The sequence below is a fragment of the Sus scrofa genome, chromosome 16, assembly GCF_054392235.1.
Source record: "Sus scrofa isolate SSC_HxYL_T2T_F1_AM1 chromosome 16, Sscrofa_HxYL_maternal_Yorkshire_Landrace_v2.0, whole genome shotgun sequence".
NCBI classification, from domain to species: Eukaryota; Metazoa; Chordata; class Mammalia; order Artiodactyla; family Suidae; genus Sus; species Sus scrofa.
The window spans coordinates 48,164,536-48,191,061 of record NC_139398.1 but is presented as its reverse complement, the minus strand read 5'-3'; the positions used below and the strand labels follow the sequence as shown (position 1 = coordinate 48,191,061).

At 41.2% G+C, this 26,526-nt stretch overlaps 1 long non-coding RNA gene across 3 annotated transcripts; it reads right to left on the bottom strand.

Annotated features, from left to right (window-relative positions):
* Positions 1–1,900: 1,900 nt before the first annotated feature.
* LOC146395562 (uncharacterized) lies at positions 1,901–25,474 on the bottom strand. 3 transcript variants are annotated; one of them, XR_014831361.1, is made up of 4 exons: positions 25,347–25,474; positions 23,999–24,113; positions 5,563–5,646; positions 1,901–4,172 (listed from the first exon to the last, which is right to left on the bottom strand). It is a non-coding gene; the product is annotated as an uncharacterized LOC146395562 (long non-coding RNA). The 3 variants fall into 3 exon arrangements; XR_014831363.1 differs by lacking the exon at positions 5,563–5,646 and having other exon boundaries at positions 4,059–4,172; XR_014831362.1 differs by lacking the exons at positions 1,901–4,172; positions 5,563–5,646 and adding an exon at positions 22,778–22,896.
* Between the last annotated feature and the right edge of the window lie 1,052 nt (positions 25,475–26,526).

Genomic DNA, 26,526 nt, shown 5'->3' with positions numbered 1-26,526 from the left:
TTATGCTAAGGCTCCTGTTGCTAAACCAAGACATATTTACAGTTTCTGTTTTCCCAGAAATGGAATCTTAAGGCAGTCAATCCAGAATCATCTAATCAGCACTGGTTAGGTAATCTGTCTGATAGACCCAGGTCATCCCCTGAAGGATAGTAACTTTGCAATAACAAAATGCTTTTTTGTGTAGTATCTCTTCCTTGTTCCTATACCCTTCTACTGATACGACTTACAGGTTTCACAGATCCTCAGAGCTCCTTTTTATCTGCTAGTTTGATGCTGCTTGATTCTAATCAATTTTTGCTCAAACTCTTAACATTCTAGACAGACAGATAGATAGATAAAATATATGTATATTCTATATATATAGAAAGGGCTACATCCATGGCATATGGAAGTTCCCAGGCTAGTGATCGAATCAGAGCTGTAGCCTCTGGCCTACCCACAGCCACAGAAATGCCAGATCCGAGCCTCTTCTGCTACCTACACCATAATTCACAGCAATGTTGGATTCTTAACCCACTGAGCAGGGGCCAGGGATTGAACCTGCATCCTTATGAATACTAGTCAGTTTCATTTCCACAGAGCCACGATGTGAACTTACTAACATTCTTAATATGCCTCAGTTTATCTTCTAACAGTTTCCGTGTGTGGAATTAATTATTCATTGCAAAGGCCACAAGTGCAGACAAAAACAAGTGTATTATATTGATTTAAATGACATTAGCTGACATGTTACTAGTAGTATTATTTCTAAAGTTCTGAATGTTTCTTGGTAAAGTTCTCCTTAAGAGGAGGCACAATTTTCCTTCAGTTTCCTCAGTAGTTGAATTCCTAGAAAATTCAGTGTACATTAAAACCAAGCAAGAAATACTCAGTGTTTATCTCTTAAAAGAAGTTACTTTTAACTTTAACTTTGCTAAATGATATCTTTGTAACCGTCAAAAAAACAGATTCCTAGCTCACCCTCAGGGGACGATCCTACCCTCGGAGGTTGTTGCCCTGGGAGTGTCCGTGAAGGTCATCTACTCCTTCAGGCCTTCTCAGTTCCTGCTACCCCTCCCACTTACCTTTCTCGTTTAAGGGGAATTCCTGGATTAAAGAAATACCACTTGTAGTTTTTCTTTCTTTTTTTGTCTTTCAGGGTCCACACCTGCAGCATATGGAAGTTCCCAGGCTAGGGGTCAAATCCGTGATACAGCTGCTGGCCCATGACACAGCCACAGCCACACCAGATCAGAGCCACGTCTGTGAGCTATACACAGCTTGCGTCAAGGCAGGACTGTTAACCCACTGAGCAAGGCCAGGGATCGAACTGGCATCCTCACGGATACTGGTTGGGTTCTTAACCCACTGAGCCACAAGGGGAACTCTGATTTACAATGTTATGTTAATTCCTGCTGTGCAGCAAACTTTCATAGATAGATATAAATATATATGTATGTATACAAATGTGTGTATTCTTTTCCATTATGGTTTATTATAGGCTATTGAATATATTTCCCAGTACTCTACAGTAGGACTTTGTTGTTTATCCATCCTATATATAACAGTTTACATCTACTCATCCCAAATTCTCAATCTATCCCTCCTCCTCCTTCTCCTCACCCTTGACAACCACAAGTCTGTTCTCTATAACTGTGAGTTTCATGGATAAATTCATTTGTGTCATATTTTAGATTCCACATGTAAATGATATCACATGGTATTTTCTTTCTCCTGACTTACTTCACTTAGTGTGATAATCTCTGGTTCCATCCATTGTTGCTGCAAATGGCATTATTTCTTTTTTATGGCTGAGTGGTATTTCATTGTGTGTATACACCACATCCTAATCCATTTATCTATCGATGGACATTTATATTGTTTCCATGTCTAGCTATTGTGAATAGTGCTGCTATGAACATAGGGATGCATGTATCTTTTATTTTTTGCCATGCCCATGGCCTGCAGAAGTTCCCAGGCCAGGGATCGAACCCGAGACACAACAGCAACACAAGTCACTTCAGTGACATCAGATCTTTGACTTTCTTGGCCACCAGGGAACTCTGCATGTATATTTTCGAATTACAGTTTTCTGCAGATATATGCTCAGGAGTGGGATTGCTGGATCATATGGCAACTCTATTTTCAGTTAGTTAGTTAGTTTTTAGAGACATTAGTGGTTTAAGGGAAAAGGGGATTTTACATTTCTGAAGCAAAGTCCTGGAGCAAGACCTCACTGTGTGTGGTAGACAGCAGGCTGAACAAGGCAGCATTCTTCACTTCTACTTTTAGGCTTTTTTGAGGATCCTTTATACTGTTTTCTGTAGTGGCTATGGGACTTCAAGACCCCTTCAAGGAGAGAGAACTCAAAGCCTCTGGTCAAGACAAGAATTACCAGACCCTTATCATGGCCCTGCCCATCTCATTGTAATGCCACCCCCGCCCCCAGCAACCTGGCCTACTCTTTTCTAACCCCAAATAGGAAAGATATGTGGCCCACTCCTCACCCCACCCCTATAGGGGCATTATACACCCTCAACCAATCAGCAAGTGTATCATAAGACCCCTCTTTCCCCCAACCAATCAGTAGGTCAGCAGGTGTATTTTTAGACCCCCTCCTCCCTCTGGGCTCTGAAAATAGACACAACCACATGCTCAAAGTTGGCTCTCCCTGTTCATCAGGAAGTTTTCCCACTCACTAGCAGCATTTTTTCTCTCAATAAACTCTTCTTTCTTTTCATCCTACTATGAATCTGGAAATTCTTTTTCCAAACTGCATGCACAGACCATGACAGTGGCTGCACCAACTTCCCTCTGAAACAGGAGGGAAGAGGGCAGGCATAAACTTTAAAAGAATGATAGAGCTGTTGAGGATATGACAAACTGGCTAGAACTGACTAGGCCCAAGATGGCAGAAGATTCAAAGTCCAATAGTCCTGGAGCCTCATTGTATGCTGATTGTAACACATTAGCAGCTAAATGACACACCCCCAGGTACCTTGACAGTTCTGAGGCCAACTGTTAAAGGCCAGAAAGTGGGCAGTGGCCTAATCCCTGAAAATCCCTGCCCCTTCTCCAAAATAGTTGGAATAATCCTCCCACTCATTAGCCTATGAAATTACCCATCCCATAAAAACTAATCACCCCATACTCTGGGGCTGCTTTCACATTTTGAGATGGCCCCAATTCTGCATATGGAATGTTTATCTCTCTAAATAAATCCACTTCTTACCTATCAATTTGCCTCTCTCTGAATTCCTTCTGTGCTAAGACTTAAAGAACCTGAGCTTCATTAAGTCCCAAACCAGGTGTACAATTAAATTAAAAGAATTAATTAAAAGTCCCAGCCTGTGGGTTCAAGTTTCAACCTGAGTTGGGGCTGGGTTCAAGTTCCATCTGAGTTGTGCAGTTTCACCAGCAACAGTGTAGGAGGGTTCTCTAATAAAGCCAAATCTGAACTATGTTTTAGATGCTCTAAAACTCCCCAAGTCACTCATGATCTCAACCCTTCCTTTGTGGCGATACTGTTTTCAGAGGATTATCTCTATATATGTGGGGACTCTCCTGCAGAAAATCCCAGAACCATACTGACTAACCCAATTACAAATTTGCAGCTCTCCAATTTCACTTCTCATGGAGCCGAGTATTTTCTGAGGTCAACTACTCTCATTTCCTTCCCCAACCCTTACCCTTTTCTTCAGGCCTTCTAACCAAGCCACCAATCCAGCTGGAAAATTCAGTTCATACCTCACTGAGATAATTAAATTTATATAATCCTTCCAGTTCCTTGATTCTCTCACCTGCCAAAACAACAATTTGCTATAGCAGCATGGTCCTGGCATCTTTTTTTTACAGAGAAAAAATAATAGACCCAAGGGGGGAGTGCTGAATGAAAGATTTTACTGCCAAGCAGGAGGATCCCAATCAGCTGAGCCTGGTTTCTAGGGGATGAGGGTGGGGGAGAGAGAAAACGGTGTTGTATTTTAAAGCCAAACCCACAAACTGGTTCTATCATGTATTAGGACAGTGTTACTCTGAGCAAACACTAGATGAGGCTGGAGGACATCCTCTGCGTTTGTGGGGTCTCTGCTTCAGGAGCTTAACTTTCAGCTCCTTCTTCTTCAAGCTCGGTGGCCAAACCGCCATTTGGAATCTCCTTCCTTCCAGTAAGATCTCCATGCCATTGCCTCCGTCTACAAAGAAGCAGGAGTATAATTTTAATCACCCAAGAGATTCACTTGGTCAGAGAAAATAAACAAACTGGCAGATATTCTTGTAGACTTTCATCAGTTGGGTGAAGAAATAAATATGTGGAGTTCCCTTTTGGCACATCAGGTTAAGGATCTGGTGTTGTCACTGCAGGAGATCTGGTTCTATATGCTGAGGGTGAGGCCAAAAACCAAACAAATAAACAAGCAAAAAATGAAGAGTTCCTTGTGGCACATCAGGTTAAGGATCCTACATTGTCACGGCAGAAATAAATTTGCAAAAAGCATTTTGCTGTGCTGTACAACCAAAGGAAAAGTAAAATTGCTTTATGAGAGTGGATTTCTACTACTGATTTTTATATATTTTTAAAGAGTGTATATTTTTAAAGAGTGTACATTTTGAAGTAAATGCTTGTGTTAATTAGAACAGCAAAGATCTGACCCCTGTTCATATGGAATTAAAAGTGTTGAATAGGAAGTTCCCTGGTGGCTCATAGGTTAACGACGAGCTGGCATTTTCACTGCTGTGTTTCTGGTTACTGCTATGGCATGGGTTTAATCCCTAGCCTAGGAACTTCTGCATGCTGTGGTGTGGCCAAAAAAGTGTTGTGTAAATTATTACCATTGAGTTGTAATATTCTGATTGTTTTAAAATTTTACCCTTCTGCATCTGTGTCAAGTACTTTATGGCCCCTCATTGATTTTGAAGGATCCGATAGCACTTGTTTTCAAGTGCAGTACTTTCCTCTGCTTTCAGATGCCACCTCCTTAACCTTCATAAAATCCCTAGATAGTTGGTTCATTTCTCCTTCACTAAGAAATGGGTACTGGAGTTCCCATCGTGGCTCAGAGGAAATGAATCTGACTAGCATCCATGAGGACGCAGGTTCAATCCCTGGATTTGCTCAGTGGGCTAAAGACCTGGTGTTGGCGTGAGCTGTGGTGAAGGTCACAGATGTGGCTCAGATCTGGTGTTGCTGTGGCTGTGGTGTAGGCCAGCGGCTACAGCTCCAATTTGACCCGCTAGCCTGGGAACCTCCATATGCCACAGGTTCGGCCCTACAAAAAAAAAAGAAAAAGAAAAAAAAGAATGTGTACTAACACTTATGAATAACCTCCAGGTGGTTAAATTATGTAACTATTCTACTATTTTGTATTTTCCAGATTGTGAATAATAAATGTGTATTACACTTTCTCTTTTTTAATTTTGAGAGATGTTGAAAGGACAGAAAAGTGCAGAGAAAAACCTAACTAATACCTGTATTCCCATAATCCAGAGCTCCTCTATAACATTTTTAATTAACAAAGTAATACAGGATTATTAATGTAGGATTAGTAGAAACTACAAAATGCAGGTATGAGAGGATGTGCTTACCTGACAGCCTCAGATCATGAGGTTGACTTTCAGCTTGAGCTCCATTCCTATCTTTGTGCTGGTGATTTTTTCCCCATTTTTTTTCTGATTATAAATAAAACAAACATTATCTTGTAGAATGTAAAGAAGCAGACTGTTAGTGGAATCTGAAGAGAGGTCATTGCTAAATGCAAAAAAAAAGCAAAATCGTATTTTCTCAGGCTAGGGGTCAAATTGGAGCTGCAGCTTCCAGGCTACACCACAGCCACAGCAATGAGGGGTGAGGGCCACATCTGTGACCTACACCACAGCTCAGGGCAATGCTGGATCCTTAACCCACTGAGCAAGGCCAGGGATCGAACCCAAAACCTTATGGTTCCTAGTCAGATTTGCTTCTGCTGCACCATGACAGGAACTCCTTGGGATGGAATTTTTAATAGCATTATGGGTTGGAAACTTAGATATTCTCTAACTGGCAGCTTCTCTTCTCTAGCCCCGTCACTGTTTGATTTTCCAATTTCCTTTTTTTATTCTATCTCTTGAGTTTAGTTTGAAATATAATTAACATTTAGTACAATGCATAGATTTTAAGTGTATAGCACACTGACTTTTTCCTATGTATACACCTCTGTAACCACTACCTAATCATGATATGGAATATTTCTATCACTCCAGAAAGTTCTTTTATGCCCATTAGTAACCACCAATCACTCACCAAATTTTGCTGCTATTCTTATTTCTAGTATCCTAGAAGAGTTTTCCGATATGTCTTTCTATAGCTTTATAAAGATGGGAGATACAAAAAAAACAAAAAATAATTAAAAACAAACAAAACAAAAAATAAAAAGAATTTTAAAAGAAAAAGAAAAGAGTCAAACAGTGTATATTCTCTTGTGTCTGCTCTGCATGTTTTTTGAGATTCATCCATGCTGTTGTAGGTAGAATTTGTTTATCCATTCCAGTGTTAACAGACATTTGGGTGGTTTCTAGAAGGGGATATGGTAAATGAAGTTGCTATGAACATTTATGTACAATGCTTTATGTGGGCATTTGTTTTCATTTCTCTTGAGTAAATAAATACTTAAGAGAGAAAACGTTGAGTCATAGAGTGGTGTATATTTTACTTGAGTGGAAACTGCCACAGAGTTCGCTGAAGTAGTTACATAATTTTATTTAATTAATTTATTTTAGGGCCGCACCCATGTCAAACAGAATTTCCTGGGTTAGGGGTGGAATTAGAGCTGCATCTGCCCGCCTATGCCACAGCCACAGCCACGCCAGATCCAAGCGGTGACCCACACCATGGCTTATGGCAACACCAGATCCCTAACCCACTGACTGGGGCCAGGGATCAAACTTGGCCAGTCCTCATGGATACTATTTGGATTCGTTACTGCTAAGCTACTCCTGAAGTAGTTATATAATTTTACACTCTCACGGACAAGGTGTGAGAATTCTTTGGTTTTACTTTCTCCTTTTTCTTTTTGTTTTGCCTCCTTGCTTCCTCAACGTCATAGTCATTTCCATATAATTGGGAGGAAAGCTCTTAAATTAGGAACAAACTATGCTCATGGCTAAAGAAGAGAAAGAATTGAAAGTCTGAGGGGCTTAAGCAATTTAATTTTTAGTAACATTCAAAGAAAAGGAGTGTGTGTGTTTGTGTGTGTGTGTGTGTGTGTAGAGGAGATGTGTATTCTTCATGTAGTCTTAGATGATTTATGTTCCCACCCAACTGGGAACTTTAGGAACATTGAATATGTTCCTCTACTCTTCACATTTCAATTTAATCTTTTTTTTTCTGCTTTTTTGTGAGGCTGCACCCATGCCCTATGGAAGTTCCCAGGCTAGAGTTCAAATGGGAGCTGCAGCTGCCGGCCTATACCACAGCCACAGCAATGCAGGATCTGAGCCACAACTGAGACCTGTACCACAGCTCACAGAAAGGCCAGATCCTTAACCCACCTAGAAAGGCCAGGGATTGAACCGAGTCCTCATAAATACTAGCCTGGTTTGTTACTGCTGAGCTACAATATGAACACCCTCAATTTAATCTTAAAAAAAAAATAACCATCCCGGAAGAAGGTAAAATATTATTTTATTAAAACCTTTGATTGGATTAAGAAGATGTGGTATACATACACAATGGAATACTACTCAGCCATCAAAAAACAAGAAATGCCATCTGCAGCAACATGGATGGAACTAGAGACTCTCATACTCAGTAAAGTAAGTCCGAAAGAGAAAGACAAATACCATATGATATCACTTATATCTGGAATCTAATATATGGCAAAATTAAACTTTCCATGGAAAAGAAAATCATGGACATGGAGAACAGACTTGTGGTTGCCGAGGGGGAATGGGAGGGAGTGGGATGTGTTAAGAATTGGGGGTTAATGATGCAAACTATTGCCTTTGGAATGGATAAGCAAAGAGATCCTGCTGTATAGCACTGGGAATGATATCTAGTTACTTATGATGGAGCATGATAATGTGAGAAAAAAGAATGTGTACATGTATGTATAACTGGGTCACTTTGCTGTAGAGTAGAAAATTGACAAAACACTGTAAACCACCTATAATGGAAAAAATAAAAATCATTATAAAAAACCTTTGAGATACTTATTAATGGTGATGATGTGCAACCAACATGTGACATTTTTAGAAGAGATAACTTAGTATCAGATTATGTTGTCCGCTTTTTATTGAATTTGCTTAATGATTGAGGCCTCAGCATTTCTTTGTTTTTTTTTTCCTTCCACAAAAATCTCTCTTGTTGGTAAAATAGCTACAACATTTAAAAGATGAAAAAACATATATATGCATACATGTATATATATGTTTATTTCCTTTTTTTTTAGATACACTTGACAATTTTATTGCTAAGAAATGTCTTCTGGAGTAATAATGGAATTTGTCCTCAGTCTGCCCTCAGGGTTCCCAGGAGTATTTCAGTTACCGCTAAATATATATATATATATATATATATATATATATATATTATATACAGCTAAAATAACATGACATGAGATAATTTTGCTTTTGTCAGAATTTAGTGAAAATTTGGGGTGACAAATGGGGTGTATATGCATACGCACAGATAAAATAACATTGTTAAGATCCTACAGCAGCAGAAGAGAGTCCAAGTATCCAGCTGAGATAACCCAACTTGTTCCAGGTCAAAGGGCCGCTGGGACGTGTGGGTTGCTGGACAACAGCAACAAGTGGCTGAGGGATCTGATCCCAGAAGGGGGCAGCCAAGAGCTGAGGAGAGACTCAGCTGAGACCAAGGGTGCCTATGAAAGCAGCTCTTGTCCATTTGCGGAAACTGGACAAGATAGAAGACCAGTTTGGGGCCTGATGACCTCCAACTTAATTAGACTGGGAGTAAAGGTTAGTAGAGGAACCTAGGAACCAGCTCATGTACCCCAGAGCTGGATTAAGAAAAAGCAGGAAGTTTCTGGCACTGGTCAAGGTCAGGGACGAGAGAGAGAGATGATATAAGATCAAGATCTGCAAAAAGAACAGATCGACTCACAAGCTTTTTATATTTTTTAAAGAATAGTTTTCCTTTAAAAATATTCACGGTAATGACGATACACTGGAAATCACAACAAAGCTTCATACTAATGGTGGGTATGGGGGCATTTTTAGGGCTAGAAGGCCTTTAGTCTCCCTTGAAGTATTTTTGTAAGGGCTAATGCTTGATGAAAAGCCATCCAGATGTTAACTGAGATCTTTTATGAGACCTAGACGGGTTTGTCCTGAAAGCTCATTGCTCCCTGTGGAAGTCCAAGGCCTTTTCCTAGGGGTTTCTGTGAATCTCTGGGAGGGAGGAAGGAATCAGGCGTTGGCTATTACATTCTCATGGTCACCCTTATGTGTGAAGAGCAAAGCATTTGTAGCAAATTCCAGGATGCTTTCCAAGCGATTGTTATTTCCCCCTCCTCTTTCTTTTCTCCTTCTCTTCTGTTTCCTTCTTTTCCCACTTGTTATTGTGATGAGTTCTGGCTTCCATTGGACCATGGTCAGTTAATGGATTGTGTCATTATTTCTAACTCAGGTTGTCTGCACCTTCACTCCACTTGTGAATTCCATTCCTTATCTCAGTTGATACATTCTCACAATACTCCCACTCCCCTCTCCCCCTCAGCACACACAGATGTGTATATCTTATGACATGAGATGTTTTTGTTTTTGTTCAAATGTAGTGAGGAGTTCCTGTCATGGCTCAGCCTAAACGAATCTGACTAGCATCCATGAAGACGCAGGTTTGACCCCCAGCGTTGCTCAGTGGGTTAAGGATCAAACGTTGCTGTGAGCTGTGGTGTAGGTCGCAGATATGGCTCGGATCCTGCGTTGCTGCAGCTGTGGTATAGGCCTACAGCTACAGCCCCAATTCAACTCCTAGCCTAGGAACCCCCATATGCCACTGGTGTGGCCCTAAAAAGACAAAAAAAAAAAAAAAAGAATTTAGTGATTATTTTGGGTGATAAATAGGGTATGAATATTTACAGCTCAGCAATGAACTCCTTCCACTTGAAAACTGGGCACTTCTTATTTTATAATGATTTTTATTTTTTCCATTACAGCTGGTTTACAGTGTTCTGTCAATTTTCTACTGTACAGAAAGGTGACCCAGTCACACACACATGTATACATTCTTTTTTTCTCACATTATCATGCTCCATCATAAGTGACTAGATATAGTTCAGTGCTACACGGAAGGAGAAAACTGGGCACTTCTTACAAGTCCTTTTCCCAGGGTTCATTCTGTTGGCTTCCCACCCATATAAACACACTAGCTAGATTGTTTCTCTTCCTTTCCCCTGGGTCCCATTTCCTCAGCACCCTCTCCTTCCTGGATTGCAGCTCCCAGTGCAAATTCTTACTCTTTATTCAGAGCACACAGGAGGGTGTCTACTTCCAAGCAAAAGTCCAGACCCACTTTTGCATATCCAAACCCATCCAAATGTTCAGCAGGACAAAAAGGCTTTTATTTACCATGGTCCATTCCCCTATTAAGAACATTATGGCTGTAAATTTCATTTTCTATCTTTTCCAAGTCACGTAAAGAAAGGGAGATTTAGCAGGAAGCTGCCCAGTAGAAGACAAAGTGTAAGAGAAATGGAGCATCTTAGGGAAGAGATTAACATGTGGAGAACGAGTGTCAGCAGTAACCCACTGAGCAAGGCCAGAGATCGAACCCTCAACCTCATGGTTCCTATTCGGGTTCATTAACCACTGAGCCACGACAGGAACTCTGCAACCAGTATCTTTGAGGACATGGGTTTGATCCTTGGCCTTGATTAGTGGGTTAAGAATCTGGCGTTGCTGATAGCTATGGTGTAGGTCCCAGACGTGGCTCAGATCTGGCATTGTTATGGCTATGGCATAGGCTGGCAGCTGCAGCTCCAATTTGACCCCTAGCCTGAGAACTTCCATATGCTGTTTGTGTGGCCCTGAAAGAAAAAAAAAAAAAATATATATATATATATACAAAGAATTTCTGCAAGTCAGTGGGCATAAAATTGAAAACTGAATAGAAAAATAGACAAAAGATATGAATAAGCAATTTGAAGCAAAGGAAGCCCAAAGGGCTAACAAATAATGATGAAAAGATACTTGACCTCACTAGCAAGCAGTTAAATAAAAATTAAAGCAAAATTTATACACCATTTTACATCCATCAAATTGGCAAAAACTGGAAAGAATGATACATATAAGTTTGGCAAGGATATGGAGATGTAATACATAAAACAGGTACAGGTATTCTAGAAGCATTCTGGCAGAATTTGGTGAAAAAATATATATCCCGGTGAAATTCCTGTGTGGACCTGAAGGAGAGTTATACAAGGATATTCACTGCAGTGTTTATAGAGAGCCGGAAGTATGCTGGGGGATGGATACATAAAATGTAATGGATGTTCATATGGAATTAAAAGTGTTGTGTAGGGGAGTTCCTGTCGTGGCGCAGTGGAAACGAATCCAACTAGGAACCATGAGGTTGCAGGTTCGATCCCTGGCCTCCATCACTGGGTTAAGGATCTGGTGTTGCCGTGACCTGTGGTGTAGGTCGAAGACCTGGCTTGGATCTGATGTTGCTGTGGCTCTGGTGTAGGCTGGCAGCTCTGATAAGACCCCTAGCCTGGGAACCTCCATATGCCGTGGGGGCGGCCCTGAAAAAAAGATAAAAGGCAAAAATAAATAAATAAATAAATGTGTTGCATAGGAAATTCCCTTGTGGCTCAGCTGGTTAAAGATCCAGTGTTGTCACTACTGTGGGTCAGGTCACTGCTATAGTGCATGGATTTCTTGGCCCCAGAACTTCCATGTGCTGTGGGCATGCCAAAAAATGCAGTGGATATGAAGTGCTATGAAGGTAGAAGCAAGATGTATATCCAGCAATATGAATAGATGGTAAAAACTTAATGTAGAGGAGGAAAGAAAAAACAGAACAGAATTCATAGAATATATCATTTACATAAATCAAAGCTGCAGTACAAAACTTTGTATTTTATAGAAACATATGCATATTTTATAACCTGTATCAAGTACATTAGAGTGAGGAAAGAAAAATGAGATTTGGATTGAGGTTAAAAGAAACTAAAATAAGCCGGTAATAGACATTACATAGGTGGTCAAGATATTAAAAAAAATAAATTGAGAAGTATGATTAACTACATTTTCTTTTTTTTTTTTTTTAAGTTTTGTGGTTGCACTCTTGGCATGTGGAATTTCCCTGGGCTATGGATTTAAACTGTGCCACAACAATGACAATGCCAGATCCTAAACCTCTAGGCCACCAGGGAACTTCTTGACTGCCTTTTTCTACAACTAAAGTCTAATATGAAAGGTAAAAAATGAATGAGTTCTCTTGTTGTGCACCAGGTTAAGGATCCAAAGTTGTCACTGCTGTGGTTTGTGTTGCTGCTGTGGTGTGGGTTTGGTCCTTGGCCCAGGAACTTTCACATGCTAAGGGTGCATGTAAATAAAAAAATAAATACTGAAAACATGTCTTTTTGTTTGTTGGTTTGTTTGTTTAGGGCCACATTCACAGCATATGGAGGTTCCCAGGCTAGGGGTCCAATTGGAGCTGTAGCCGCCAGCCTACGCCACAGCAATGTGGGATTTGAGCCGAGGCTGTGACTTACACCACAGCTCATGGCAACGCTGGATCCTTAACCCACGGAGCGAGGCAGGGATCAAACCCGCATTCTCATGGAAGCTAGGCAAGATCAACAGAAGAACTGCCAGGCGGAGCCCAACCCAGAATGCAGAACTGTGAGCAAATAAATTGTTGCTCTGAGCTACTAAGTTTTGGGGTAATTTTTTACACAGCCTCAGATGACAAATGTTGTGCTTATAATTCTATAAGGTGGTAATGACTGTTCTAAATCTGCAGAGGAGGAACCAAGACTCAGGTCGTCTAACATGTCCAAGGTCATGTGACCAGTCAATAACTTGAGCTGGGCTTTGTAACCAGGTGTATCTGATTGCAGAGTGTCAGCCCTCAGTCTCATGTCATTCTGTCTCTAAAGAGGGAACTCACATCCATGAGTCATTCTGTTTCCCATCCAGAATTTATGAGTCTGTAGAGAAGCATTCTATGCTGCTTCTTGTGTGTGCAGGTTTTGGATCCCTAAATGAATCTTCAGGAATATATAGAAATCTGTGGATTAATAATGGTCGATATAATCTGAAAGAGGAGGTGTGCACACGTTGAGGGAGGAGTATATCAATCTCGGGTATAAGCTATCCCACTTCTGCATTTTCAACAGGGACAGGTCACCACCTGGAAAGGAGAACTCAGGTGTTGCCAGTGCAGAAATATGTCCCCCATAGAATGCTGGGTGAGGCTTTGGTTGACTGTCTGAGAGTCTCACTAGCCAGCCTAACACAGACGTCCCCATAGTGTCTTTGTCTCTTCTGTTGGTTGGAATTAAGTCACTCTCTCCTGGAGGTTTTCTTCCTTCTGTGCTCAACTTGTAAGGAAGTCAGTGTCTGTTTTCAGTCAAGACTCTAGTAATGACTGTATAAATTGGGAAGACCTAGGAGAAGAATTTACTGGAGACCTGAGTAATATCTTTGGGAACTCCAAGACCCTCATTTTAATTCATTTGGATACAAGCGTGGTGATGGTATCCAGAGTGTTTCTTAGGGCTTTGTCCAAAGGAAAAAAAAATAGGTCAGCTCAAGGTCCTAGTAATGGAATTTAGTTTTAAAGATTTGGGCAACTGAAAAATTTGAATGCCTTTGTTATAACAATTAAAAGAACCAAATTTATCATCTCTCATGAGTCCAAAAACAAGGTTCTTTAAATTTTATGTCTTTGTTTGATTATTCTATTAAATTGGTTTTGGCCCCTTGTTGTGCTTTAAATCTTTTGAGTTAGGTATAGTGTGAGTTATATTTTTCTGTGCCTTCCACAGAAGAGATACCACAGAAATATTTTTTTTCAAAGGAGAAATGGCAGCATCAAAAGCACATAACAGTTCTGTTAGCTCATGGCCTCAGTTTCCCATTGTACACAACTTTGCTTTCAAAAGAATTAGCTGCTTGTAATTTAAGAATATGGAAAGGTAATTGTCTTTAACCAAGCAGTTATCATGTATCCCTGAAATTGCCAGTGTGAAAATTCTTTCTCTCTCTCTGTCTCTCTGTCTTTTTCTTTAGGGAAGAAAGATTAAAATGAAAGTATTGCGGTTAAAAACTAGAACAAGGAGTTCCTGTTGTGGCTCAGTGGAAATGAATCTGACTATTATCCATGAGGGCGCAGGTTCTATTCCTGGCCTTGATCAGTGGGTTAAGGATCTGGTGTTGCTGTGAGCTGTGGTGTAGGCTGCAGACATGGCTTGGATCCTGCGTTGCTGTTGCTGTGGTGTAGGCTGTCAGCTGCAGCATGGATTCGACCCCTAGCCTGGGAAGCTCCATATGTTGCAGGTGCTCCATATGATTTTGTCCTAAAAAGCAAAACAAACAAACAACTAGACAAGGACTGGTAGAATAAGATCAAGGAAGCTAAAATACCATATGCATAGGGTTTATATCAAGGTACTTCCAAAATTAAAGTTAAGGAAAAATAAATTCAGGTATATTCAAAATGTAATGGATGAGTTCAACCATTTGTGCAAATCCTATAACAAAGAAATTATCTCAGGGAGGTCTTATGTGGGTCAGTGGGTTAAAGATCTGGTGTTGTCATTGCAGTGGCTCAGGTTGCTGCTGTGACAAGGGTTTGATACCTGGCCCAGGAACTTCCACATGCTGTGATCATGGTCAAAAAAAAAAAAAAAAAAAAAAAAGAAGAGAAAAGAAACATTGTCTTTAATGTTAACTGGAGGATTTGGAATATATTCAAAATATAATCAAGGAGGCTTGTGTTTCAGGGAGGCATGTTAAATGTTGCAAAAATGAAAATATCAGCTAGAGGAGTTCCTGTTGTGGCTCAAGAGCAATGAACCCAACTAGTATCCATGAGGACTGGGGTATGATTCCTGACCTCGCTCTGTGGATTAAGAATCTGGCATTGCCATGAGCTATGGTGTAGGTCTCAGACGCAGCTCAGATCCCACAATGCTATGGCTGTGGTGTAGGCTGGCCACTGAAGCTCTGATTCAGCCCCTAGCCTGGGAACTTCCATATGCCACAGGTGCATCCCTAAAAAGCAAAAAAAAAAAAAAAAAAGAAAAGAAAAAAAAGAAAGTATCAGCTAGAGATCAGAACTTCCAATGCACAAAGGGACCAGGCAGTTAATACAAAAACATAAATCAAACTGAGCTTTTTAAAATAAAAACAACCTATGGACTGGGATATTTGCAAATCATAGATTCTATAAGGAGCTAAAATCCAGAATATATTTTAAAAACTTCTATAACTAAACAATATTAAAAACCAAATAACCCAGTTAAAAATGGGGAAAGAAATTGTTAGCTATTTCTCCAAAGAAGACCTACAAATGGCCAACAAGCACATGAAAAGACACCTAACATTACAAATCCTTACAAAAATATAAATCAAACCCACAGTGAAATAGCTTTTCACAACCATTATAATGGCTACTATCTAAAAAGCAGAAAATAACAAGTGTTGGCAAAGATATAGAGAATCTCTGTGCACTGTTGATGGGAATATAGTGTATGTTTTCATTATGGACAACAGTATGGTGGTTCATCAAATAGTTCAAAATAGAACTACCGTATGATTCAGCAATTCCACTTCTAGCTATGTATGTACCTCAAAGAATTGAAAACAGGTACTCAAAATATCCTTGTTCACCATGTTCATAACATTATCTCACTATAGCCAAAAGATGGAAGCAACCCAAGTGTACATTAACAGGTGAATGGATAAACAATATGTGGTAAATACACACAATGGAACATTATTTAACTTAGAAGAAAGCAAACTGACATATGTTACCACATGGATGAATCTTGCGGACATTATTCTATGAGAAATAAGTGAGTCATGAAAAGGTAAATACTGGATGATTGTTCTTATATGAAGTACCCTAAGTAGTCATATTCACAGAAACAAAAAAGTAGAATAGTGGTTGCTAAGGGCTTGAGGGAGAGGTAATATAGGGACTTGTTGTTTAATGGGTGTAGAATTTCAGATTTGAAGATGAAAAAACATTGGTTCTCTAACAATGTGAATTTAATTAACACTACTGAACTTAACACTTAAAAATGGTTAAGATGACAAAATTTATGTTCTGTGTATTTTACCCCAATTAAAAACAACAACAGCAACATATCTGACATTAGACTTCAGTAAAGGAGAGATAATAAGGAGAGGTGAGAAAGATGGTAATCACAGGTATGCATTAGCTGATGACCAGCTAGTTTCAGAAGTTTCTCGGGTTTAATTTTTCTTTCTAAGTGTTGCTGTATGGGAATGTGGGTCCAGTGTTGTCTAACGCTCTAATTTTTCTTTGTTTGTTTAGCCATGCCAGTGGCATGTGGAAGTTTCCAGGCCAGGGACTGAACCCACACTACAGCAGCAACCCAGGCCACCGCAGTGACAATGACACATCCTTAACCCTTGGAACCACGAGGGAACTCTAGTGCTCTAGTTTTTTAAAATCTGAAATTTCATTAAAATATCCTGACAATTTTTGTTAAGTAATTTAAATATTAAAAAAATTCTGTGCAGAGATGAGCAAAATGTTGATAAATGTAGATGTTAGATGGTGGGCATATAGTGGTTCATTAATTACTCCTCCTTTTCTGTATGTTTGAAACTTTTATAATAAAGAGTTAAAAAAGGAAGCCTATGTTGGCTAAGTAAAATATATCAGCTGGTCATGGGCTATATATTATAATCATAATGCTAAGCGCTAAGAAAGCAAGCTCCATGAGGGCTGGGGTCTCTCCTCAGTGACTAGAGTGGTGCTGAGAACATAGTAGGCAGTCAGGTAGTGTTTGTGAAATTAATGAAGGAAGGAGGGAAAACACAATTTTTTATAGTATCTATGCAGGCATTGTGTAAGGCACTTAACTCTATTGCTGTATAGTTGTGCTTTATTTAATTTTTGTTTTGTTTTGTTTTGGCCACACCTGAGGCATGCAGAAGTTCCTGGGCCAGGGTTCAAACCCAAGTCACAGCAGTGACAATGCTAGATCCTTAACCCACTGAGCCACCAGGGAACTCTTTTCTGAAGAAACATTTAACATATACAGAATGGTCTGCATTGCCTGTATAACAGATTAGTTCAGAGAGACTGTGTTTGTTTTCAGTCATTTCTGTAATAAATTATCATCAGCTTAGTGGTTTATTGCACTGCTGTGGTGAGGGTTCGATCCCTGGCCTGGGAATTTTGCATGCCATGGTTGTGGCCAAAAACTACAACACGTATTTATTATTTTAAGATCAGAAATCCCAAATGGGAAGTTCCCTTGTGGTGTTAAGTATTCAATGTTGTCAATGGAGTGGCCTGGATCACTGCTGTGGCTTGGGTTGGATCCCTGGCCCAGGGAACTTCCATGAGCTGTAGGCATGGCAAAAAACAACAACAACAACAAAAACCCAAAAAAACCCAAGTGGATCTCACTGGGCAAAAATCAGGATGTTCACCAGGGCTGCATTCCCTCTGGAGGCTCTAGGGGAGAATCTATTTCCTTATCTTTTCCAGTTTCTACAGACTGCTTGAAATTGTTGCCTTGTGCCTTTTTTTTTCATCTTCAAAACCAGCAGTAGCCAATCCAGTCTTTCTTACATTGCATCACTCTGACACTGACACTTCTACCTCCTTCTTCCCCATTTAAGAACCCCGTTGGTTCACTTAGATAAGCCAGGATAACATCTCTCTCTTTTCTTTTGAGGTCAGCTGATTAGCAATCTTAACTCCATCTGCTATCTTTAATTCCCCCTTTCCACCGAACCCAACATATTCATAGGCTCCAGGGATTGGATTAGTATATAGACATCTCTGGGGAAGTTTTATTCTGTCTTCCCAGGGAATAAAGTTGGTACCATGCCTCCATAACTGAGCAGAAAAGAGGGTACACTAACCCCTGAGAGGATCCCCATAGTTCAGACAGGTGGGCCTGCCTTTCATACATGGGTGTGTCTGTCTTTCAGAGATATGTGTATCTTTCATAGATAGGCATAGCTGTCTTTTTACAGCTTGATCACAGTAGATATTAAAACCATATAATCTTCCTTGTTCTAATACCACATTCAACCAATTAACTTACGATTTTAATATTTTTTCAAGATACAGAATACTCCAACCAGGCAATATTAATACTTTCTCCATTTGGTAATTACACCTTTGGGATCTGGTTTTATCCTTTGGCACATTTTCTGGACAATCAGAAGTTGATTCTCTTGGTATATTAAAAAAAATTGAAGTTTTTGAACTTGAGGACTCATCTCCAGATTGTGGTGAACACAGCAAAGTTCTGCCATTATTCATGGCTGTTTCCCAGGCACTGCCTGACTGTCTCACTGGGCATTACTTATAAAGCAGGGACCATCAGTGGATGGAAGTTACAATGAGTTACGACTTTTATGCAAAGATGATACCATAGACGAAGAAGGAGAGCTGTGCCTCTCATGACATTAGAGCAAGAGTAAGACTCTGAAGGCCAAGAAGGCAAGTGGAAAGGCTGCCCCAACCTGCAGAAGGCCCAACAGTTACTTTTCTTCCTGTGGTGAAACACTTTTCGACTCTAAAGGAAGATCAAGGACCAAGGAACACCCTAGACTGGGATACCATTGTCAAGTTCACCTTGACCATATGGAAAATGGAGAACACACCGATTTTGCCTATAGCTGCCAAGGCTAATAAGCCTTAGGTCAAGCATGCTTTGAAAAATCCTCATGACACTGACAAGGCTGAAGTCCCTGATCGAGGCAGATGGAGCCTTCATTGAACTGGCCCTTAACCCTGGTGATCTGATGCTGCCAACAAAATTGGGATTATCTAAACAATTGTAAACATTTTTGTTATTCAAAATAAACTTGAGGGTGCACATTATGAGTAGAAAAAGTTATTTCTTTTTTTTTAAGGCCATACCCACAGCATATGGAAGTTTCCAGGCTAGGGGTTGAATCAGAGCTACAGCTGCTGTCCTATGCCACAGCAATGGAGGATCCAAGCCACATCTGTGACCTACACCACAGCTCATGGCAATGCCAGATCCTTAACCCACTGAGAGAAGCCAGGGATTGAACCTGCATCCTCACGGATCCTAGTTGAATTTGTTTACCGCTGAGCCATGAAGGGAACTCAAGAAACAGTTATTTCTGATAGAAAAAAAAATGTCCAAACTCTTTAATATGTGTAGCTCATATATAGAGATATTAGTTTCAAGTTTCTCCCACGTTTGCCACCTGTTTTTCCCTTGTTCAAGCAAAGAGCTGGTTCTTTGCTTCTGCCAGAGTAAAGAAAACACAGGCCTATAAGACATCTTTCTACATCTCCTAAAGCTCAATCAAGGGAACTGAGAGTTTTCCAGAGGTAGAGCAGAAAGTGTGTATGGGACAAAGGGCTTGGATGAAGCTGTTGAGAGAGGAGAAGGTCCTTTATCCAGACTGCAGAAAGACAGCTCAGGGCTGTAGGGCAGAGAGGGGAAGCCTCTGTAGAGAACCCCATGGTGCTGCCAGGAAGTATCTGGAGGATGCAGCAAGCCTTCTAAGAGAAATGACTTCATGGGACACCTGGGGGAGGGATCGCACACTCAAATAAATACCTGCAGGCCCAGGTAGATTCCACTAATCAGAAAAGGGACTCTCAAGGATGAAACAACTAATTACTTCCAACCTAGTGTTGTCAGGTGAGAATGTGGAATCTAAGTTATCATATCTCCCAATTAAAAAGATTAATGAATCTCGGAGTTCCTGGGGGCTCAGTTGTTTAAGGATCTGGCATCGTCACTGCTTTGCCTCAGGTTGCTACTATGATTCAGGTCCAATCCCTTGCCTAGGAACTTCTGCATGCCATGGGCAAGACAAAAAAAAGAAAATTATTAAATCTGCTATAAAACAAATCTCTTGATCGTTACACATTGCAATGAATTCACATGTCTAAATGCTACAATGCGGGCCTAATTAAATCATCTTCAGGGTCCCGTGTATTGAATGTGACATAACTGCACAGAGCCACTGGACTGGAACGAGCTATTTGGACAGGAACAAGGGCCAGCTGTGTATAGGGCCTGTGTACAGAGATGACCAAGGACCAGAGGACCCTACTCCACCCCCTACAACTTTGACCCTGTCAGAGCTTTCTTTGTTAGCACATGCCTAGGTGGAATTCAAAGAGTGACTAAAAGTTCATTCAAAGTTCATTTCTTATCAGCCCAGCATGATAGGTCTTGAAGAAATAATTAAATTCATTCATAAAAAGTAATGGATTGTCTGTGGGTTGAGGGTCCAGTATTGCCACTTCAGTGGCTTGGATCGCTGCTGTGGCAGGGATTTGATCCAGGCCTGGGAATTTCTATATTCTGTGTGTGTGGCCAGAAAAAAAAGTCATGGATTGTGACATATCTTTTATTCATGAGTTAACGGGCTGAGATTCATACCCGTTACATAATTAAAGGCCTCTAAACCCCCCGTAATCATGCCCATGTCCTACCCTACAGCCTTTCCTCCACTTCAGTCCATTCTCATGCTAACTGAACTTATTCACGATATCAATGTATATGTCTTTCTAGGGCCACACACACAGCTTACGGAGGTTCCCAGGCTAGGGGTCAAATTGGAGCTGTGGCTGCTGGCCTACACCATAACCACAACATCGTGGAATCCGAGCTGCATCTGTGACCTACCCCACAGCTTACAGCAACACCAGATCCTTAACCCACTGAGTGAGGCCAGAGGAAGACTAGTCAGATTCATTTCTACTGAGCCATGATGGGAACTCCTCACGCCATATTCTTGATGACAAAGCCAGAAGGGCCAGACTATAATCTGATTATCCTATTTCTCTTTTCTTTTCCTTTTTAGGGCTACACTTGCAGCATATGGAAGTTCCCTGGCTAGGGGTCTAATCGCAGCTATAGCTGCCAGGCAAAGCCACAGCCATATCAACACAGGATCCAAGCTGCATCTGTGACCTACACAGTAGCTCACTGCAATGTTGGATCCCTAACCACTGAGCGAGGGCAGGGATCAAACCCTCATCCTCATAGACACTAGTCTGGCTTGTTACAACTGAGCCACAACAGGAACTTCCTAATCTGTTTTCTTTATGTGTTCTCACATTCCCCCAAAGATTTTTTTAAATTTTTAAAATTATAGTTGACTTACAATGTTGTCAATTTCTGCTTCACAGCAAAGTGACCAAAGGTTTTGCTTACTCTGTTCCTTCTCCTAGAATGCCCTTCCCTGCCCTCATTTCTGCATACCAAGAAGCTATCTTTTGAAGAAGCCCAGAATTCTATTCAGGTCCCATCTTTTCCCCTTCTGTTCTCAGGAGCAAGTTGCCTTGACTGTACTGTGACTTTTCATGGTATGGCCTTGTGTTACACTAAGTTGTAAATGTGTTTACCTCTGTCTAATGAATGAGCCTCCTCTTACGACCTTTGCTTCTGCCATAGTCTCAGAATAGAACTGAAAAATGATGGCTGACTGAATGTGAATGATGAAATGTCTTGTGGCCCAGAAGAGGCAGCATTGTGACTCTTCTTAGAATTTGGAAACCAAACGAGTTATGTTTATTTCTCTGGTGACACTGCCATTCACTACCTAGAGCCTTTTCAGAAATGAAGGTCTTGACTAAACCCGCAACAAATGGAAGAACTACTTGATGAAGCATTCTTCATTCCAGGAAGAAGAAGGACCACCACAACAGTCCTGGGAGCCACTAAATACCAGCTTTGAAAAGCAATGCAAGCTTGCCTCTTCACTGATCCTTTATCTGTGACCCTGTTTTTCACCCCCTAAACTATGAAACCACCTCCTAACCCCTTCCAAAGGAGGCAGAGTCTTTACGGCATTAGCCTATTATGACTCCCTTTGCCTGGTAAAGCAAGAAAGCTGTCTTTTTCTCCTTCACTCCCCTCCCCTCCCCCAAAGAAGAAATGAAGTTCTTATTCCCCCAGCAGCCAAGAGTGTTGGGAGGAGTCAGCCCTCAGCTGTCAGGCCTCTTGGTGATTGTCAGGCCAGGGCTTCAAGAAAACCCCCTTGCCTAAGATTACCTGTCTTTTCAGGGCTGGGCTGCAGCCAATGACTAATAAATGTGGAGCACAAAGGCTGCCTCCTTCTCCCCAATTCTGCACAACTCGAGGGGCTCAATCTGCAGAATAACCTTGTGGGGTCAGTTGAGGTCTTTGTTAGGCCTGCATCTCAGCTAGATTTCCTAATTCTGCTTGCCACTTTCCTTTCCTCAGGTGTTGATCCTGAGAGCGCTGCCTAATAAGGGAGTTACACACTAACCTCTGTCTTGGAGTCTATTTCTGTGAAACCCAAGCTGAAAAAGGTTTCATATCAATTAGCTACTATTTTCTTGGAAATTTACTGCTGTTCGTACAGACAATAGAAATGTCAAACCCACATTAATTATGTTTATTCTGTAATATAAATTCCATGAAAGAATAAAAGGGAGGAAAGATGGAGGCTTAAGGTAGGAAAATAGGTAGTAATTACTGAATTGTCAAAGAACATAAATTAATGTCATGAATTTAAAATTGAGTTTATCACTATTTTGGTTCCATGAAATAACACATCAGAGTTGGCAATCATTTCAATAAAATTAACCTTGCACTCAGCAAAGATTTACAAGGCATTCTAGCTTTTGTGTTGTCTGCTTTAACTCTCTCTCAATTTTCTTCAATCAATAGCTCTTTGCCTGTGAAAGTTTGAGTTTTTGTTTGTTAGCAGCACATCCAGGCCAAACATCTTCTATAGAGGAAAAAAAAAAAAAAAAAAAAAAAAAAACCAAGTGAATTCCCTTTCAGTATTTTCATATCTAAGTATGCTTGACAAAGACAAGGAAGAAGACTCATCTATGGCAAACAAGAGGGCAAGATGCTGGCAAGCCCCTTTCACTTTATTTTGCTTCTGACTGTGAGCAGTAAGGAAGAGCAGAGATAACATGAAGATGGCCCCAGAGGCTAACAGTGAGCATGGAAATGCTGGAGGCCGGGAAAGGCAGGTCACAGAGGTTCAAGAGGTAGAGGGCATAGAAATTGGAGGGTGCTGGAGTTCCCGTCGTGGCGCAGTGGTTAACGAATCCGACTAGGAACCATGAGGTTGCGGGTTCGGTCCCTGCCCTTGCTCAGTGGGGTAAACCTTGCTCAGTGGGTTAACGATCGGGCGTTGCCGTGAGCTGTGGTGTAGGTTGCAGATGCGGCTGGGATCCCGCGTTGCCGTGGCTCTGGCGTAGGCCGGTGGCTACAGCTCCGATTCGACCCCTAGCCTGGGAACCTCCATATGCCACAGGAGCGGCCCAAGACATAGCAACAACAACAAAAAGACAAAAAAAAAAAAAAAAAAAAAAAAACAGAAATTGGAGGGTGCCAACTGGAAAATGGTGAGCTCCTCGTTATTAACATTTAGGATATGGGTTCTGGATCAGACTGCTTGGATTCAAAAACCTGGCTCTCTCTCTAGCTGTGTGACCTTGAACAAGGTTACCTAACTCTTCAGAACTTCCATTTCCTAAAACTTAAAATAGGGATAAGATAATCCTCGATTTGTCAGGATAAGGAAACAAGTTATTACCTACAAAGCACTGAGAGCAGTGCCTGGCTGTGAAATTGCTTTGTGTGTGTTGGGCCTGGCCCTTCTAGGCAGGGAGATGGAGGCTGACTCCCCAGGATCTGAGAATGGTCAAAGTGCGTTAGAGACAGCATCAGCAAGAACAGGGGAAGGCAGCCTATCTTATTTAATTCAACAGACTTTAATTAGCACTCAGTAAATTGGGTGACTTGTGGGAACACAAAAGTAATTCAGAGACCCTATGCCCCAAAATCCTATTAAAAGGTAAGGAGCATATGGTTACCTGGCTTCTGGTGAGGGAGACCCATCCTTTGAGAGTCGCAGTGGAGTGAGTGCCAGGGTGACACTCCATGGGCCAGCAGTCATTCTGTGTGGAAAGCCTTCCTTGCATGAAGTCACTAGGTTAGGGCACAGAACACAGGTGTTGGAGTAAGACCTGCCTATTTTGTTTTTCTTTTTTTCTTGTTTTTTTCTTTTTTAGAGCCACACCTGTGACATATGGAAATTCTCAGGCTAGAGGTCCAATCGTAGCTGCTGGCCTATACCACAGTGATGGCAACACCAGATATAAGCTGCATCTGTGACCTATACTGCAGCTTGCCACAATGCCAGATCCTTAATCCACTGAGTGAGGTCAGGGGTCAAACCCACATCCTCACGGACACAGTGTCAGGTTCTTAACCTGCTGAGCCAGAATGGGAACCCTGAGACATGACTGATTTTGAATCCCTGGTCATCTTTGGGCAAATTTGAGCATTGATGAGCCTCAAGTAGATTCATCTGTAAAATGGGGCCAATCCTGGAGTTCCCTGGTGGTGCCGTGCGTTAAGTATCCAGCATTGTTACTGTTGTGGTGCAGGTTTGATACCTGGCCTGGAAACTTCTGTATGCTATGGGCAAGGCCAAAAAAAGGGGTGGGGGAGCGGGGGAAGGGGGATGATACTTAACTTATGGGACTGTTGCAGTAATTGAGATGGTGCAGATTAAATGCCTGCACAGATACTCAGCATAATTTCAATGAACTTTATTGAATACCTATTCTTTCATGCGCTGTTCTGGATGGTCAGAATATCAACCAAAAACAATATGACAAGAGGAAAAGGAAAAAGACCTAGTTCCTAGTGTACTTGAGAAGAAAAAAAAAAAAATCAGTGGAGAACTATACCTAGAAAGCCTTGCTGATAACATTTTAGAGTGCTTGCTGTCACCCAGAGCTTTGGCAAATTGAACACTTTACATGGGTTAACTCATTTGATTCTCACATGATTATCGGTTATGAATTGGTCACTCTTACCTCCTTACCCCCATTTTACAGACAAGAGGCTAGAGAATATGCAAGCCAGATAGTTGGTATTCAGATCATAATGAACTTCACAGCACAGGTCATGCAAAAGGTTTGAAGCCTGTGCTGGCCCCTGTGTTGGTTCCTCTCAGTCCCCTCTCCACCCTGCCCTGCCCTTTTAAGGCCTTGGATCAGACCTGTGAGGCCTGTACCACAGCTGTGTGCCTATCTTCCACCAGGCTTTAGCCTCTGGCTATCCCCGAATGGGACACAGGGGTGAGCTAAGGTCAAGGCACTGAGCCCCTTGGCCCATCCCCCTGAGCTGTCCTGGAGCCAGCTGTGTACTCACCAAAGGCCACTTCTTTCCTAAGGGAGGCCACCTTCACATGGCTGTCCCCTCTCAGCTCCAGTTAATGCTCCCTCCCCTCAAATCTCTACACTTGAGGGACCACCATCCAGGCTGCCACCAGCACTGCGTCACTGCACTATCTCTTGTGGGTTTCCCCACATCCACAGTTTTGTAAACTGTACTGTCGATGAAAAAAATTAATCAGTCTAAGAAACGGAAAATTTGATTTGAGCCAAACTGCGGCTTGTAACCCAGGAAGAGCCTTTTAGAAGTCTTTCAGAACTGTTCCGCCTGTTAGAGGTCAAAGCACGGTTGTGTAAGTTTGTGAGACCGAAGGCTGTACATTTCATGACGTATTTTTGACAGTTTACACAATCCAGGTCTACAGTACAAAGCGGGTAGTGGGTCATGGGTCATCATGGCCCCTTAGAAGATTAAGAAGGAAGGTTATCTTCTAAGCAGTCATGACCCTTGATGAGATTAAGAAGGAATGTTATCTCCTAAGGAGCTCTGGTTAATGCAAATGCACAAAATACACTAAAGGAGAGGGAGGAGGTTCAAACAGGCAAAGAAAAATTTTATGTTTAAATTTTTCTCATCTCGCCATAAAATATGAATTCTATTTCATCGGTCCTTTTAGAATAAACCTGTATATTTTCCATCTCCTCTGCCACTTCCTTAGTCCAGGCCACCCCTTCACTAGATGACTACAGTAGCATCCTAGTTTGTTTAACTGTATCCACTCTTTTTTTGGAGGAGAGGAGAGGATTGAAGGAAGGACATCAAAGTGAAATGATACCTTCACTTTCCACTCTACTCTTGATATCCTGTGATCTGGTCTCCAGATAACATCCAAATGATTTTTTTAAATATGTAAACCAAATAATATCACTACTACCCTACCATCACTCTGCTTAAAAAACCTTCACTTGTGTTCTGTGGCTCTAAATCCAAAGATCAAAGTCCTTAACATGGTGTACAGGAAACTGCTTTTCCATTTTCATTTTGCTGCATTGACCATATTCCACCTGGTCTTCTCTCCATGTCTTTCAACCACATATGCCTTCCTTACTCAAGACTCTAGAGCTTGGTATTTCCTCTGACCGGGTGCATTCTTTGCTCCTCTATTTGCCTAATTAACTCCTACTTCTTCAGATCTCAGATCACCTTAGTTCTCAGG